This window comes from Scyliorhinus torazame, chromosome 16 (assembly GCF_047496885.1).
Source record: "Scyliorhinus torazame isolate Kashiwa2021f chromosome 16, sScyTor2.1, whole genome shotgun sequence".
NCBI classification, from domain to species: domain Eukaryota; kingdom Metazoa; phylum Chordata; class Chondrichthyes; order Carcharhiniformes; family Scyliorhinidae; genus Scyliorhinus; species Scyliorhinus torazame.
Window position 1 is genome coordinate 182,001,359 of NC_092722.1, and position 15,277 is coordinate 182,016,635.

At 49.0% G+C, this 15,277-nt stretch overlaps 1 protein-coding gene across 4 annotated transcripts in view; it reads right to left on the reverse strand.

The window, feature by feature from the left end:
- The window catches only part of LOC140393268 (sideroflexin-3-like), an 85,726-nt gene extending 70,671 nt beyond the window's left edge, over nucleotides 1-15,055 (reverse strand). Inside the window, exons 1-3 of one of the 4 annotated variants that reach the window (XM_072479555.1) lie at nucleotides 14,923-15,008; nucleotides 14,647-14,699; nucleotides 13,539-13,666 (exon numbers count right to left, since the gene is read on the reverse strand). The gene's annotated coding sequence lies outside the window, so the exon portion shown is untranslated. Of the gene's footprint in view, nucleotides 1-13,538; nucleotides 13,667-14,646; nucleotides 14,700-14,922 lie in introns of all 4 variants that reach the window. The other 3 variants (XM_072479554.1, XM_072479556.1, XM_072479553.1) reach the window with 3 other exon arrangements.
- Between the last annotated feature and the right edge of the window lie 222 nt (nucleotides 15,056-15,277).

A 15,277-nucleotide genomic window follows, 5' to 3' on the forward strand; every position in this document is an offset into this window, starting at 1 on the left:
TCAAAGGGACTTTACGGATTTAATGATGTAATGACCTTAAAAAAAACATCTCTGGAGAAGCCCAACTTGATGATTACCAGAAGACAACAAACAACTTCTCACTGAAGGTGTAAACTGGCTCTAAGCCTGGACTTCAACTCGGTTTAAAATGGAACAGGGGACTTGTCTCCTTCAGTCTCATTCCAATGCAAGAGCCAGGCCAAACAAGCTAGGAACAGGAACCAGGGAAAAGAAGAGACTGAGAGAGATAAGAAAACATAAGGAGATGGAGTGTCATTCCAGGCCCCAGAAGGAAATTGCGGAGCACTGCTGCATTGCATCCCCTCCCAAGTCTAAACCATGTTTTCTGAGATCGGAGGTCCAAACTGAATAAATAAAGCAGATAGAGTCTGGTCAAAGATTTGGACAGCTGAAGCATCACTTCCTCACTCATGCGAGACAGCATGGTTTTGTACGAGGGAGGTCATGTCTCATTAATTTTTTTCGTTTTTTTGAAGAGGTGACAAAAATGATTGACGAGGGAAGGGCTGTGGATGTTGTCTACATGGACTTTAGTAAAGCATTTGACAAGGTCCCTCATGGCAGGCTGGTGCAAAAGATTAAGTCACACGGGTCAGGGGTGAACTAGCTGGATTGATTCAGAACTGACTTGGCCATAGGAGACAGAGGGTAGTAGTGGCAGGATGTTTTTCCAAACGGAGGTCTGTAACTAGTGGTGTTCCATGGGGATCTGTACTGGGACCTCTGCTGTTTGTAATATATATATATATAAATGACTTGGAAGAAAACGTAGCAGGTCTGATTAGCAAGTTTACGGATGATACTAAGATTGCAGGAGTTGCGGATAGTGCTGAAGATTGTCAGAGAAAACAACAGGATATAGATAGGCTGCAAATTTGGGCGGAGAAATGGAAGTTGGAATTTAACCCGGACAAATGCGAGGTGATGCATTTTGGTAGATCCAATTCAGCTGGGAGCTATAAAATGAATGGCAGAACCATCAGGAGCATAGACACACAGAGACCTGGGCGTTCAGGTCCACAGTTCCTTGGAAGTGGCAACACAGGGGGAAACTGTGGTAAAGGAAGCATTTGGCATGCTTATCCTCATCAGACGGGGTATCGAGTACAAAAGCTCGCAAATTATGTTAGTTATATAGAACGTTGGTTAGGCCACATTTGGAATACTGTGTCCAATTGTGGTCACCACACTACCAGAAGGACGTGGAGGCTTTGGAGAGAGTGCAGAAAAGGTTTCCCAGGATATTGCCTGGTATGGAGGGTATTAGCTATGAATAGAGATCGAGTAAACTGGGATTGTTCTCCCTACAGAGACGGAGACTGAGGGGGCGACTGGATAGAAGTTTATAAAATTATGAAGGGTGAACAGTTGGAGTCTTTTTCCCAGGGCTGAAATGACAATTACAAGGGGGCACAAGTTTAAGGTCGGGGGTAGGTTCAGTGGAGATGTGCAGGGGAAGTTTTTTTTTTTTTTTTTTTTTACACAGAGGGTGGTGGTGGCCTGGAATGCACTGCCAAGTAAGGTGGTTGAGGCACATACGTTAGCGACCTTTAAAACTTATCTGAATAGACACATGAACAGACGGGGTATAGAAGGATATAGGCCGCTGGTCTAGGTAGGACACGTGATCGGCACAGGCTTGGAGGGCCGAAGGACCTGTTCCTGTGCTGTACTGTTCTTTGTTTTGAGTTCCCACCACCTTGCAATAGAGACAGAATTCTTCAGTGGTGTTAATTATGCAATAGCTTCGAGTGGTTGATTACGTAGACACCTGAATCTCTAGTCTTTTGCCATTAAGAAAGTTCTTTGTTGGCATCCAAAGTGAATAACTTCACACATCCCCACATTGATCTCTATTTGCTAATGTTTCGAGCAGTCACTTGGTCTATATATGTTTATTTGTAACCTCCTGCTCTAAGAGTCAGCAATGGCTCAGTTTATAACAGTCATTCCTGGGTCAGAAAGTTCTGGGTTTGATTCCCATTCCAGATGCAAATAAACGCAAAAAAATCTAAAACGATTTCTGCACTGTCAGAAATATAATCTTTCAGCTGAGATATTGAACTGAAGATTAGTCTAACCTCTGAGGTGGATGCAAGATATCCTATTGCCCAATTTGAAGAGGAACAGAGGCATTCTCTCTGGTTTCTTGGTCAATATTTATATCTCAAACAACTTCACCACAAAACAGATTGTTCCATCACTGGTACACGAGGAAGCTTTCTACACTACATTTCCTACAGTGCAACAGTGATAAGAGGTCCTAGTTACAACATATTATAGAAAGGATACAGAGGCACTGAACAGGGCACAGAGAGGATTTACAAGGATGATACCAGAAATGCATGGGTATACATAACAACAAAGAATTGACAGGTTGGGTCTCTTTTCTCTTGACAAAAAGACCGAAGGACGACCCAACAGAAGTCTTTCTAATTCTAAAAGGTTTTGGTAGTGGATACAGAGAGAATGTCTCCTCTTGTAGGGAAGGGCACGGTAGCACAGCGGTTAGCACTGTTGCTTCACAGAGCCAGGGACCTGGGTTTGATTCCTGGCTTGGGTCACTGTCTGTGTGGAGTCTGCACATTCTCCCCGTGTGTACCATTAAGTGGGTTTCCTCCGGGGGCTCCGTTTCCTCCCACAACTCCCAAAAGACGTGCTGGTTGGGTAAATTGGACATTCTGAATACTCCCTCAGTGTAACCCAACAGATGCTGGAGTGTGGCGACTAGGGGATTTTCACAGTAACGTCACTTCAGTGTTAATGTACCACCACTTGTGACACTAAGATTATCATTGTTATTATTAACCAGAGGCCTTCAACATAAGATAATTACTAAGAAATCCAGTTGGGAATTCAGAAGAATGTAGAACTCGCTACCATGGGGAGTGGTTGAAGCAAATAGTTTTAATAAATTCATTTATGGCATGTGGGCTATTGAATTGTAAAGTTCTGGGCTCTGCTTTGACTAGTTTACCCCTGCAAGGTTTTTCATTGATTCTGTGCCTATATCACCGTTATCCTGTGAATTATCACTACAGTGCAGAAGGAGGCTATTCGGCCCATCACGTCTGCACCGACCCTCTGAAAGAGCACCCTACCTAGGCCCAATCCCCCGCCCTATCCCTGTAACCCCACACAACGTTTAGGGGCAATTTAGCATAACCTGAACATCTTTGGACTGTGGGAGAAAACCAGAGCACCCAGAGGAAACACACGCAGACACGGGGAGAACAGGCAAACTCCACACAGACCGTCACACGCAGCTCGAATTGAACCCGGGTCCCTGGCGCTGAGGTAGCAGTGCTAACCACTGTGCCGCCGTGCCGTCCCCAAGCCAATTGTGGCCGTATCCTGTTGTTCTGTTCTCCTGATAGCCCCCCATCTTCCAACATATCTTTTTACTTGTGCGGTGGAAGTTGCTGGATACAATGAATAATCCAAACCAGTAATTTTCTTTTTTCCTCTCTCTTCCCACATGTATTTGATTGAAAATTATCATGCTGTACTGTACCAATTTTGAGAGTTTGGTATAAAATGAAAACATTTTCAATAAAAATATATCTTTTAAAAAACCCAGATACACCTCTTGTGAACTATCTAACATCATCAGGGGATTTCTTTCAGTGATATTACAACATAAAAGTGAAAGTTCACAGTCATTGTGGGGAGGGGGGCTGATGAAGGGCTGGCACAGTGCTAATGTCACTGGACTAGTAATTTGAAGGCCCAGGCTAATTGCACTGGGGGTATGGGTTCAAATCCTATAATCTGAATTCAAATCATAAATCTGAAATATAAAGCTAGTAATGATGACCATGACTACTCATTAATGATTGTTGGAAAAATTCATCTGGTTCACTATAATGTCCTTCAAGAAGAAACTCCACCATCCATACCTGATCTGGCCTACAGGCGACTCCAGATCCACAGTAACTGGCTTCTGAAATGGCCGAGGAAGCCACTCAATTCAAGGGCAAAAAGGGGTGGGCAGAAAATGCTGCCAGTGGTGCCCAATCCCATGAAAGAAAGAAAAAAATTCAAGCAACTTCGAAGGATTGCAATGTGTGGTGACGTGGTGGCATGCCCCTTTAAGGAGCGAGTGCTCAGAGAGTCATGTGACCCGTTTGGCCAATCTGGGACTGAGCATGGGTTTTCTCTGGCAGTTTGGAGCCTGGTAGCCTTTATCTCACTCTTTGTGAATAGTTATTTACTTGAATAAACCATTTATTCGTTAATCTACTTGGTCACCGATCAATCGGACTGCCTTTCCCACTGCTACAGAAATCAGGAGAGCAGACCTCGTGCGGAAACCTTTTTTCTTTGAAGCAAGCTCGTTCAGCACTCTGAGAGGATCAAAGTGTCCCCTTTTGGGAAACTGGAACCATTCGCTCCTAACGCGGAGCAGTGGATGCTATATGTCAAACGCCTGAGCTATTTTGTTATGGTCAATGAAATTGGATGGGGAAAAAAAAGCAGGGGGTAATCACTTTTTTAAAAATATATATTTATTAACACACTTTTTCTCCCTTACAAACAATAACCCCCCCCCGTAACAAAAAAAAAACGAGAAATCGCGCAGAGCGAGATATATACATGGCAAAATGATATATTTACACAGCTTTGTACACTGGCCCTCACCCGTACGTGCCAGTTTCCCCAACCCTTCATGTTATCTCTTGCTCATCCACCCTCCCAGGCAGTCCCCCTCTCCCCCCGCCCTCCCAGGACGTCCCCCCCGCCCCCCAAGGTTGCTGCTGACTGACCTTCCTCTAACGCTCCGCGAGATAGTCTAGGAACGGTTGCCACCGCCTGTAAAACCCCTGCGCAGACCCTCTCAAGGCGAACTTAATCCTCTCCAATTTTATGAACCCAGCCACATCATTTATCCAGGCCTCCAGGCTGGGGGGCTTCGCCTCCTTCCACATTAGCAAGATCCTTCGCCGGGCTACTAGGGACGCAAAGGCCAGAATGCCGGCCTCTTTCGCCTCCCGCACTCCCGGTTCGTCCACTACTCCAAATATTGCTAGCCCCCAGCTTGGCTTGACCCGGACTTTCAAAACCTGAGATATTGCTCCTGCCACTCCTCTCCAGAACCCCTCCAGTGCCAGGCATGACCAAAACATATGGACATGGTTCGCCGGGCTCCCTGAGCACCTTCCACATCTGTCCTCTACCCCAAAGAACCTACTCAACCTCGCCCCCGTCAAGTGCGCTCTGCGGACCACCTTAAATTGTATCAGGCTGAGCCTGGCACACAAGGAGGAGGAATTAACCCTACCTAGGGCATCAGCCCACAGACCTTCCTGGATCTCCTCCCCCAGCTCCTCCTCCCATTTACCCTTCAACTCTTCTACCAGCGCTTCCCCCTCTTCTTTCATCTCCTGGTGTATTTCCGACACCTTGCCCTCCCCGACCCATACACCCGAGATCACCCTATCTTGAACCTCTTGTGCCGGGAGCAACGGGAATTCCCTCACCTGTCGCCTCACAAAAGCCCTCACCTGCATATATCTAAAGGCATTTCCCGGGGGTAACTCGAACTTCTCCTCCAGTGCCCCTAGGCACGCAAACGTCCCGTCGATGAACAGGTCCCCCATTCTTCCAATCCCCGCCCGATGCCAGCTCTGGAACCCCCCCCCCCGTCCATCTTCCCCGGGACAAACCGGTGGTTACCCTTGATCGGGGACCACACCGATGCTCCCATTGCACCCCGGTGCCGTCTCCACTGGCCCCAGATCCTTAGCGTTGCGGCCACCTTGTGGCTTGTGGTATACTTTGTCGGCGAGAGCGGCAGCGGTGCCGTCACCAACGCCCCCAGGCTCGTTCCTTTACAGGACGCCATCTCCATCCTCTTCCATGCCGCCCCCTCTCCCTCCATAACCCACTTGCGGATCATCGCCACATTTGCTGCCTAGTAGTAGCTCCCCAGGTTTGGCAGCGCCAACCCTCCTCGGTCCCTACTGCGTTCCAGGAACCCTCTCCTTACTCTCGGGGTCTTATTCGCCCACACAAACCCCATAATACTCCTGCCTACTCTCTTAAAAAAGGCCTTAGTGATCACGATGGGAAGGCACTGAAACACAAACAGAAACCTCGGAAGGACCACCATTTGACCGACTGCACTCTACCCGCCAGCGAGAGCGGTAACATGTCCCATCTTTTGAAATCCTCCTCCATTTGCTCCACCAACCTCGTCAGATTCAGTTTATGTAGGGCCCCCCAACTCCTGGCTATCTGGATCCCCAGATACCGAAAGCTCCCCTCCGCCCTCCTCGGCGGTAGGTCCCCTATCCCTCTTTCTTGGTCCCCCGCCTGTAATACAAAGAGCTCACTCTTCCCTACATTGAGCTTATAGCCCGAAAACTCCCCAAACTCCCTTAGAGTCTGCATGACCTCCACCATCCCCTCCATTGGATCCGCCACATACAGCAACAGGTCATCCGCATATAGCGACACCCGATGCTCTTCTCCCCCTCGGACCACCCCCTTCCATTTATTAGACTCCCTCAATGACATGGCCAATGGTTCGATCGCCAATGCGAACAACAGGGGGGACAGGGGGCACCCCTGCCTCGTCCCTCGGTACAGTCGAAAGTACTCCGACCTCCGCCGGTTCGTCGCTACACTTGCCATCGGGGCTCTGTAAAGGAGCTTAACCCAATTGATAAACCCTACACCGAACCCAAACCTGCACTGCACCTCCCAGAGGTACTCCCACTCTACTCGATCAAAGGCCTTCTCCGCGTCCATAGCTGCCACTATCTCCGCCTCTCCCTCCTCTGATGGCATCATTATCACGTTTAAGGGCCGCCGCACATTGGTGTTTAGTTGCCTGCCCTTTACAAATCCCGTCTGGTCCTCGTGGATTACCCCCGGGACACAGTCCTCGATTCTCGTGGCCAACACTTTTGCCAGCAACTTTGCATCCACATTGAGGAGAGAGATCGGCCTGTACGATCCACATTGCAGTGGGTCCGTGCTTTAGGATCAAAGAAATTGTCGCTTCCGACATCGTCGAGGGCAGGGTCCCCTCCTTTCTTGCCTCATTAAAGGTCCTCACCAGTAGCGGGCCAACAGGTCGGTGTACTTCCTGTAGAACTCCACCGGGAATCCGTCCGGTCCCGGGGCCTTCCCCGCCTGCATGCTCCCCAAACCCTTGCTCAGCTCCTCCAACCCAATTGGTGTCCCCAAACCAGCCACCTCTTGCTCCTCCACCCTCGGGAATCTCAGCTGATCTAGGAATCGTCTCATCCCCTCTTCCCCCACTGGGGGCTCGGATCTGTACAGCTCTTCATAAAAGGCCTTGAATACCTCGTTTATTTTCGTCGCACTCCGAACCGTGGCTCCCCTTCCATCTTTGACTCCCCCTATTTCCCTCGCTGCCATCCTCTTACGGAGCTGGTGTGCCAGCATCCGACTAGCCTTTTCCCCATACTCGTAGGTCACCACCTGCGCTTTCCTCCACTTGCCTTCCCTGTGGTCAACAGGTCAAACTCCGTCTGGAGCCGTCGTCTTTCCCCAAGTAATCTTTCCTCCGGGGCCTCTGCGTATCTCCTGTCCACTCTCAAAATCTCCCCCACTAACCTCTCCCTTTCCATACCCTCTGTCTTCTCCCCATGAGCCCTAATGGAAATGAGCTCTCCCCTGATCACCGCCTTCAACGCCTCCCATACCACACCCACCCGTTGTCGTTGGCCTCCAAGTACCTTCCGATACACCCCCTCACCTTCCCACACACCACCTCGTCCGCCAGCAGTCCCAAATCCAGCTGCCACAACGGGCGGTGGTCCCTCTCCTCTCCCAGCTCCAGTTCCACCCAGTGTGGGGCATGGTCCAAAACGGCTATAGCCGAATACTCCGTCCCCTCCACCCTCGGGATGAGCGCCCTACCCAGAACAAAGAAATCTATCCGGGAGTAGGCTTTGTGTACACGGGAGAAGAAAGAAAATTCCCTGGCCTGCGGCCTTGCAAACCGCCATGGGTCCACTCCCCCCATCTGGTCCATAAACCCCCTAAGTACCTTGGCCGCCGCCGGCCTCTTTCCAGTCCTTGATTTGGAACGGTCTAGTGCTGGATCCAACACTGTATTGAAGTCCCCTCCCATTATCAGGCCTCCTATCTCCAGGTCCGGAATGCGCTCCAACATGCGCTTCATGAATCCTGCATCATCCCAGTTTGGGGCGTATACGTTTACCAACACCACGCACATCCCTTGCAGCCTACCGCTCACCATTACATATCGCCCTCCATTGTCCGCTACAATAGTCTTGGCCTCAAATGACACCCGCTTTCCCACCAATATTGCCACTCTTCTATTCTTCGCGTCCAGTCCCGAGTGGAATACCTGTCCTACCCATCCCTTTCTTAGCCTGACCTGGTCCGCCACCTTCAGGTGTGTCTCTTGGAGCATGGCCACGTCCGCCTTCATAAACACCCCGCGCTTTCCAAAGCCCGCTCCGCCCCCTCTGGCGCAGCTCCTGTCGCGGCCTTGTCTCTCTCCCCCAGCCCATGTAACATTTCCTGCGCGTGATTGACCCCCTATATACAACAACCATCACACATCAAACCCCAAAACATCCCCCCCACCCTCAGTTAGAGTCCAACTTTTCGGCTTGTACAAAGGTCCACGCCTCTTCAGGCGTTTCGAAGTAATAGTGTTGGCCCTTATATGTGACCCACAGTCGCGCTGGCTGCAGCATTCAGAATTTCATTTCTTTCCGGTACAACGCGCTTTGGCCTGGTTGAAACCCGCTCTCCGCTTTGCAACCTCCGTGCTCCAGTCCGGGTAAATTCGGATCTCTGCATTTTCCCACTTACTGCTCCGCTCCTTCTTGGCCCATCTCAGGACCCACTCTCTGTCCGTGAACCGGTGGAACCTCACCACCAATCGTCCTTGGCGGCTCATTTGCCTGGGGCTTCTTCGCCAGCACCCAATGTGCCCCGTCCAACTCCAGCGGCCTCGAAGGGGCCTTCGTGCCCATCATCGCCTCGAGCATCGTGCTCGCGTATGCCCCGGCATCAGCCCCCTCCACTCCCTCAGGGAGACCCAGGATTCGCAGATTCTTTCTCCTCGACCTGTTCTCCAGGTCTTCGAGTCTTCCCGCCCACCTCTTGTGTAGCGCCTCGTTCTGCTCCACTATCACTGCCAGGCCCACGAGCTCGTCCTGACTGACTCTTTTCTGTACCTCCTGGATCTTAGCTTCGTGGACCTTCTGGGTGATCCCGAGTCCTTCAATTGCCAAAAGCATAGGCGCCAACATCTCCTTGCGCATCTCCTTGCGCTGCTACTCGAAGCAGCGCTTGATGAACTCCTGCAGCTCCCCTTTGTCCCTGGCCGCCACCATTTTGTTTTCTTTCCCTCGCTTCTCCCGTAGCTCCAGTGCCGCTCCTTTGGCCGTTAGACTTCTGGTCCGTTTAAAAAGTCTATGGAAACTCCTGAAAAAGGTCTGAGAGTCAGTTCCAGACGGGAGCTGCCGAATGCGCGACCTACTCCTCCATGGCCACCACCGGAAGCCTTGTCCCTGCTTCTTCAATGGCCCTGGTAGATCTTTTCACAGTTGTTCCCTCTGCTGCTAGAATTCACCTTTGATAGAGTCAAGTCAGATTGCAGCTTTAAGCTTGCCCTTCCCCCGCCTGCATGCTGGAAGAGGCTTTTGTCTAAACCTGCAGCCAAAGCCAAATCTTTTACTGTTTCTGCCGGGTCTGGTAGCCAAAAGACACAACATTCCTGGGGGACACTGTCAGGGGAATGCTGCAGTCTTCTTGCCACACCGGGAAATTTCAAACAAATGCCGTGGGGGCCCTGTAAGAGCCCAAAAGTCCGTTCCAAGCAGGAGCTACCGAATATGCGACCTAGCTCTGCATAGTCGCACCCGGAAGTCTCGCAGGGGGTAATCCTAATAATAGCGTGCAAGGCTCCGACCTATAACCTGATAAGGAGTATGGCGTCTCCAGAAGCCCCCAACTTTAAAGTTTTTGAGGAGCTTGTGGAATGAATCAAGGGACATTATCACCCAAAGCCCTCAGTGATAACGCAAGCGATACAGATTTAAGTTGACAAGAGCCCCAGAGGAGATGCGAGCAGCTCTTGTGGTGCACCCAAAACAAACAGATGAACAATGCAATTTGGGTCTGCACTCAAAGACATATTGAGAGACAGGCTAGTCTGTGGTGTTAATGACATGGCTATACAAAATAAATTACTAGCAGAGGCAGAGATTACCTTCAAGGAGGCATTATAGGTCGCCCAGGCTAACATAAGTGCTGAAAGGGGGGTGATGGAACTGCAATAATGCAAGCAGGTGAGGTCCACCAGGTTTGGCGGGAAGCCGCTATAGTAATGGCGTTGGGGTTGAAGATGCAGAAAGTAATCAGCAAAAAGACTCAGAGCAAAAGAGAGTGCAGAGGTATAGGAACTTTGGTCCACAGGCCAGCATTAATGTAGAATGTTACTGGTGTGGGGAAGATCACCCCCAAGAGAGATATAAATTCAGGGAAACTATGTTATGCCTGCAATAGGAGGGGGCACATTATGAGAAAGTGCAAGACTAAACAGGTCCTACCAGGGCGAACAAAAAAAACATTCTGACTCCGGTACAGTGTACAGAATAACCCTGAAAACAGATCTGAAGCGTACAGGTTGAGGTGGACACAGGTGCCTCGGCTACAGTTGTAGGTGAACAAACGTATTGTTATTTACAAGGTGGGGTCCAGCCTCTGAAGTTAAGAAGCACAACGGCCAAGCTAGCCACGTATGCTGGATCAGCTTTAAGGATCTTCGGAACAACCACAACGCCCGTAAGCTACCGGCACCAGTCAGTTCAACTGCCTCCAATAGTAGTCAGGGGCCAAGGACCGAGGTCTGATGAGCTGAGATTGGCGTCACTAAATTGGATTAAATTGTCTAAAAATCTTTGAAATTAATAAAGGAGATTTTCATGATGTCTTTAAAAAAGTACCAGATTAGGTTTTCCAAGACGGGTTGGACAAGATAAAAGGGCCAAAAAGCAAATATTTACCCGGATCCTGAAGGCACACCCAAGTTTTACAGAGTCAAACCCGTCCCTTATGCCTTACACGAGAAGGTTGGGTCGGAGCTAAAGCAGCTCGAAGACTTAGGCACCATCAAGCCTGTACAGTTTTCAGAGTGGGCGGTTCCCATTGTGCCAGTGGTTAAGCCAGGTGGACCTATTAGGATATGTGGGGACTACAAATTAATCGTGAATCAGGCGACAAAATTGGACTGATACCCTATACCAAGATTTATACACTAAATTAGGAGGTTTAACTTGCACTAAACTGGATACGAGTGTTGCGTATCAACAATTGGAATTAGAAGAGGCATCTAGAGCATTTGTTACTATAAATACCGACAAAAGCCTATACCAGTGTCCAGGATTACCCTTCAGAGCCTCTTCGGCATGTGCAATTTTCCAGCACATAATGGAAAGTTTATTGCAGGATCTATCCAAGGTGGTTGTATCTAGACAACGTATTGATAACAGGAGGGTCCAAAGAGGAGCATCTAGCAAATCTCGACAAAGGTTTAAAATGCTCAGGAAGTGCCCTACTTAGGGTTTCGAGTCTCTCCCCCCCCCCAAAGGCTGCCCCCATGGAGAAGATAAAATAAATTGAGGAAGCACCAGCCCCCAAAAATGCGTCAGAATTAAAAACCTTTTTAGGAATGGTGAATTATTATGCAAAGTTTATTCCTAATCTTTCTACAGTGTTGACACCTCCGCACACAACTGCTCAAGAAGCACTGAAGGTGGTATTGGAGAGAGCATCAGAAAGAAGTCTTTGAATTGTGTAAACTGGCTTTGCAGTCATCCAGTCTCTTGGTTCATTCTGACCCCTCAAAAGAGATCAGTCTTACCTGCGAAGCATCTCCTTACGGAATAGGAGCAGTTTTATTGCACAGCATGGAAGAAGGTGCAAAAAGACCCATCACCGATGCCTTGAGGGTTCTGACTGACACTGAACAATCCCACTCAAAAACAGAAAAATGAGGGACTATCCGTAATCTTCAGAGAAGTTCCATCAATACATTTATGGCTGACATTTCATAGTGGTTACTAACCACAAACCCCTGTCAGACTTATTTAGGGAGGATAAGGCCGCCCCTCCTTCAGCTAGGGTCCAACTCAGGGCTCCATTGTTACCAGTTTACGAGTAAATCTTTCAGCATAGGCCAGGCACACACTTATCAAATGAGGACATTTCAACCGCCTTCCCCTACCCAAGAGTATACCGCCTCCGCCAGTACCATAGAAAATTGTTCTAGTTTCTAAACGTTCTTGATACATCACTGTTTTTGCCTATGTCAGTGCAAAAGGTCAAGTTTTGGACCCAGAAGGACCCCATATTATCTTGAGTCAAGCATATAGTCCTGCACGGTTGGCATTATGACAACAAGTCTGAGCAATTACGACCTTTTCAGATAAGAAACGAGTTAAGTTGTGGAGGCAATGTATTATTGTGGGGAGCAAGGGTGGACATTCCCACTTCCCGTTAGGAAGCTAATATTACAAGAGTTATACTGTGCCCACACTGGCATGGCAAGGATGAAAATACTCACATGCAGCTATGGCTGGTGGCCTGGACTGGATACTGACATTCAGAATTTGGTCAGTGTGAACAATGTCAAATGCAACAAAAGTTGCAGTCTGTGACCCTAACGCACCCTTGTGAGTGGCCAGGTCGACCGCGTGTGCGACTACACGTCGATTTTTCAGGCTAATTCATGGGCTCCACGTTCTTGTTCATAATAGATGCGCATTCCAAGTGGCTGGACATACATGAAATGAGGTCCATGACCTCGTCAGCAATGGTAGAGAAATTGTGACAGACATTCGCCACCCACGGGTTGCCCGAGGCGCTAGTCTCAGATAATGGGACTGCGTTCAACAGTGAAGAGTTCCAGCATTTTGTCAGAACCAACGGTGTTCAACAAATTTGAGCCGCTCCCTTCCACCCTGCTTCAAGTGGACTGGCTGAGAGCTGTCCAAACCTTCAAATTCTATGAAGGAACAATCGTCGACAAACCAAACCGGCCCATTTCTTGATCGCCTATGAAACTATGCCTCATGTCACCTGCCAAGTTGCTCATGCTTACACATCAGAACAAGGTTGGATCTGATATTTCCAAATTTGGCAGGGGGGTGGGGGGGTTGGAGGCGAAACAGAACTCACAGAAGTAACATCACGCCTCAAACAAAACCGAGAGCACTTTTGAGAAGGACGACTCGGTATTTGTAAAGAATTTTGGTGCAGATTCAAATTGGATCACTGGAATAGCCGTGGCCAGAACAGGTCAAGTGTCGTATGAAATAAATGTCCAAAGAAAAAGGGTGAAGAAACACCTGGACCATTTGAGAGGAAGAGAGCTGCAATCCATCACTTGTATTCCCGTCAGTGATAGTGTCACGGATGAAAGTAATGCTGCAGCTAGCTACCCGGAGGAAGAGCCAAGTAATGTCCCAGGGGGACTGGGAAAATTATCTGCACAGACTCACCTTCGCAAATCAAGAGTCAGCAGCCATTGAGGTTCAAACTGAAGTTACCTCTACTGTCGGAGCACCCGCCTGTGAATTACAGCACTCTGGGATTTTCACAGTAACTTCACTGCAATGTTAATGTATGCCTATTTGTGACAATAATAAAGATCATTATTATTAAAAGATTAGGAAGTCGCGGATCAACTTACCTTATAAGGGATGGTGTTGAGATTCATTGGTTGTATAATATTGTAAATAGTTGCATTGTTATTGAAATATGTTAATCATGGGCTTAAAGGGGGAGAGATGTGGTAGCTTGCCCCTATAAGGGGTGAATTTTCAGACAGTAATGTGACCCATTCAGCCATTTGGACCGGAGCGTGCAAATCCTGGGACTGAGCTCGGGCATTCTCTGGCAGTTTGGAACCTTTGGTCATGGAGTACTGTAGCCTTTATTTCACTCTTTGTAAACAGTTATTTACCTTAATAACCCGTTTATTCATTAATCTGCTTTGTGGTTACCAGTCTTTTAAGATACTACAGTGGACTTCAACACCACACCCTGTGGTGGAACAGATGATCACAAACAACGTATTTCAGTTTTCCACATTCAACTGCAGCTGTGAAACATTGCTATCGGTTTCACAATGTTAATGACAGCAAACAGTTTTGCTGTCATTACAACTACAAAATTGGCTTGTGTAAGTGCGAGGTCTATAATTGTGCCACGCAATGCAAGCTAATCACAGGGAGGGGGGGGGGGGGGGGTTGCTGAATCAACAAAGGCATGGCGGTTACACAAATGAGGCATTTTTCGAAATCCAAGCATGCCACCCCCTGCGAAAGCTCACCAGCGGTCTAAGGAGGGAAACAATCCCCAGCCATTGCTGGTTCCTAGTTCCCCAAATTACAAAACACTATCGGGAGTGGTCGGTGTGCAGAAAAGAGGCTTTCGCTTTAGCAGACTGTGGATTTTTTAAATAATTGAATGCCACCCATGAAAACCTGCTTGCCCCTCGCTTCGCGGAGTGGTGGCCAACGCACCGCAGACACGAATCCAGTGCCCTGTGGCCAAATGATATCCCATCTGCAATACTGAAGTGAGGCAAGGCATTAATTACATTACCTGTGACCTTGAATTTCTAGTCAGAAGCACAGCGCCTCCAAAAAAGGAAGTGCCTGTGGGGAAACAGGCAAGCAATGAGTTGTAAATAAAAGTCAATGACTAAACTTCAAATACTGAGCATTTCTTATTCCAGCAATTAGCAGATTGATAAAGCTCAGAAATAGATAAGAGCAGTCAGACTGTCAAATCAAGGGTGCAGCCTGAATAATTAAACCACACCACTGGTCTAGAATGCTGACTCACTGATTAATATTGAAGGTTTATTGAGGTACTTACTGACTTGCCTGTGGCTGACTTGTCCACTGGACGCCCCCTCCCCCAGGCCCGGCCACACAACCCAGCGACCCTGGCTCCTCACAGTCTCTGCCCGGCCGGTCCGCACTGCAACCTAACCTTGGGCGCCACCGACCTGACTGACAGGTCGTCCCGGCCACTGGGCTGCGCCCGCCGGCGCCCCGCCAGCCAATCCCGGCGCGGCCGGTGGGCGGGACCAGGCCCTGGCGGGCTAGCAGGGTAGGTTGGCCGGCAGTGGGAGGCGGCACCCAGGGGCCGGCGCTCTGATTGGCTGCTGCCTGCTGGCCTCCCTCCTGAGGCAAGTCAGGATTAGCACCTGGGTGTGAGTGAGTGAGAG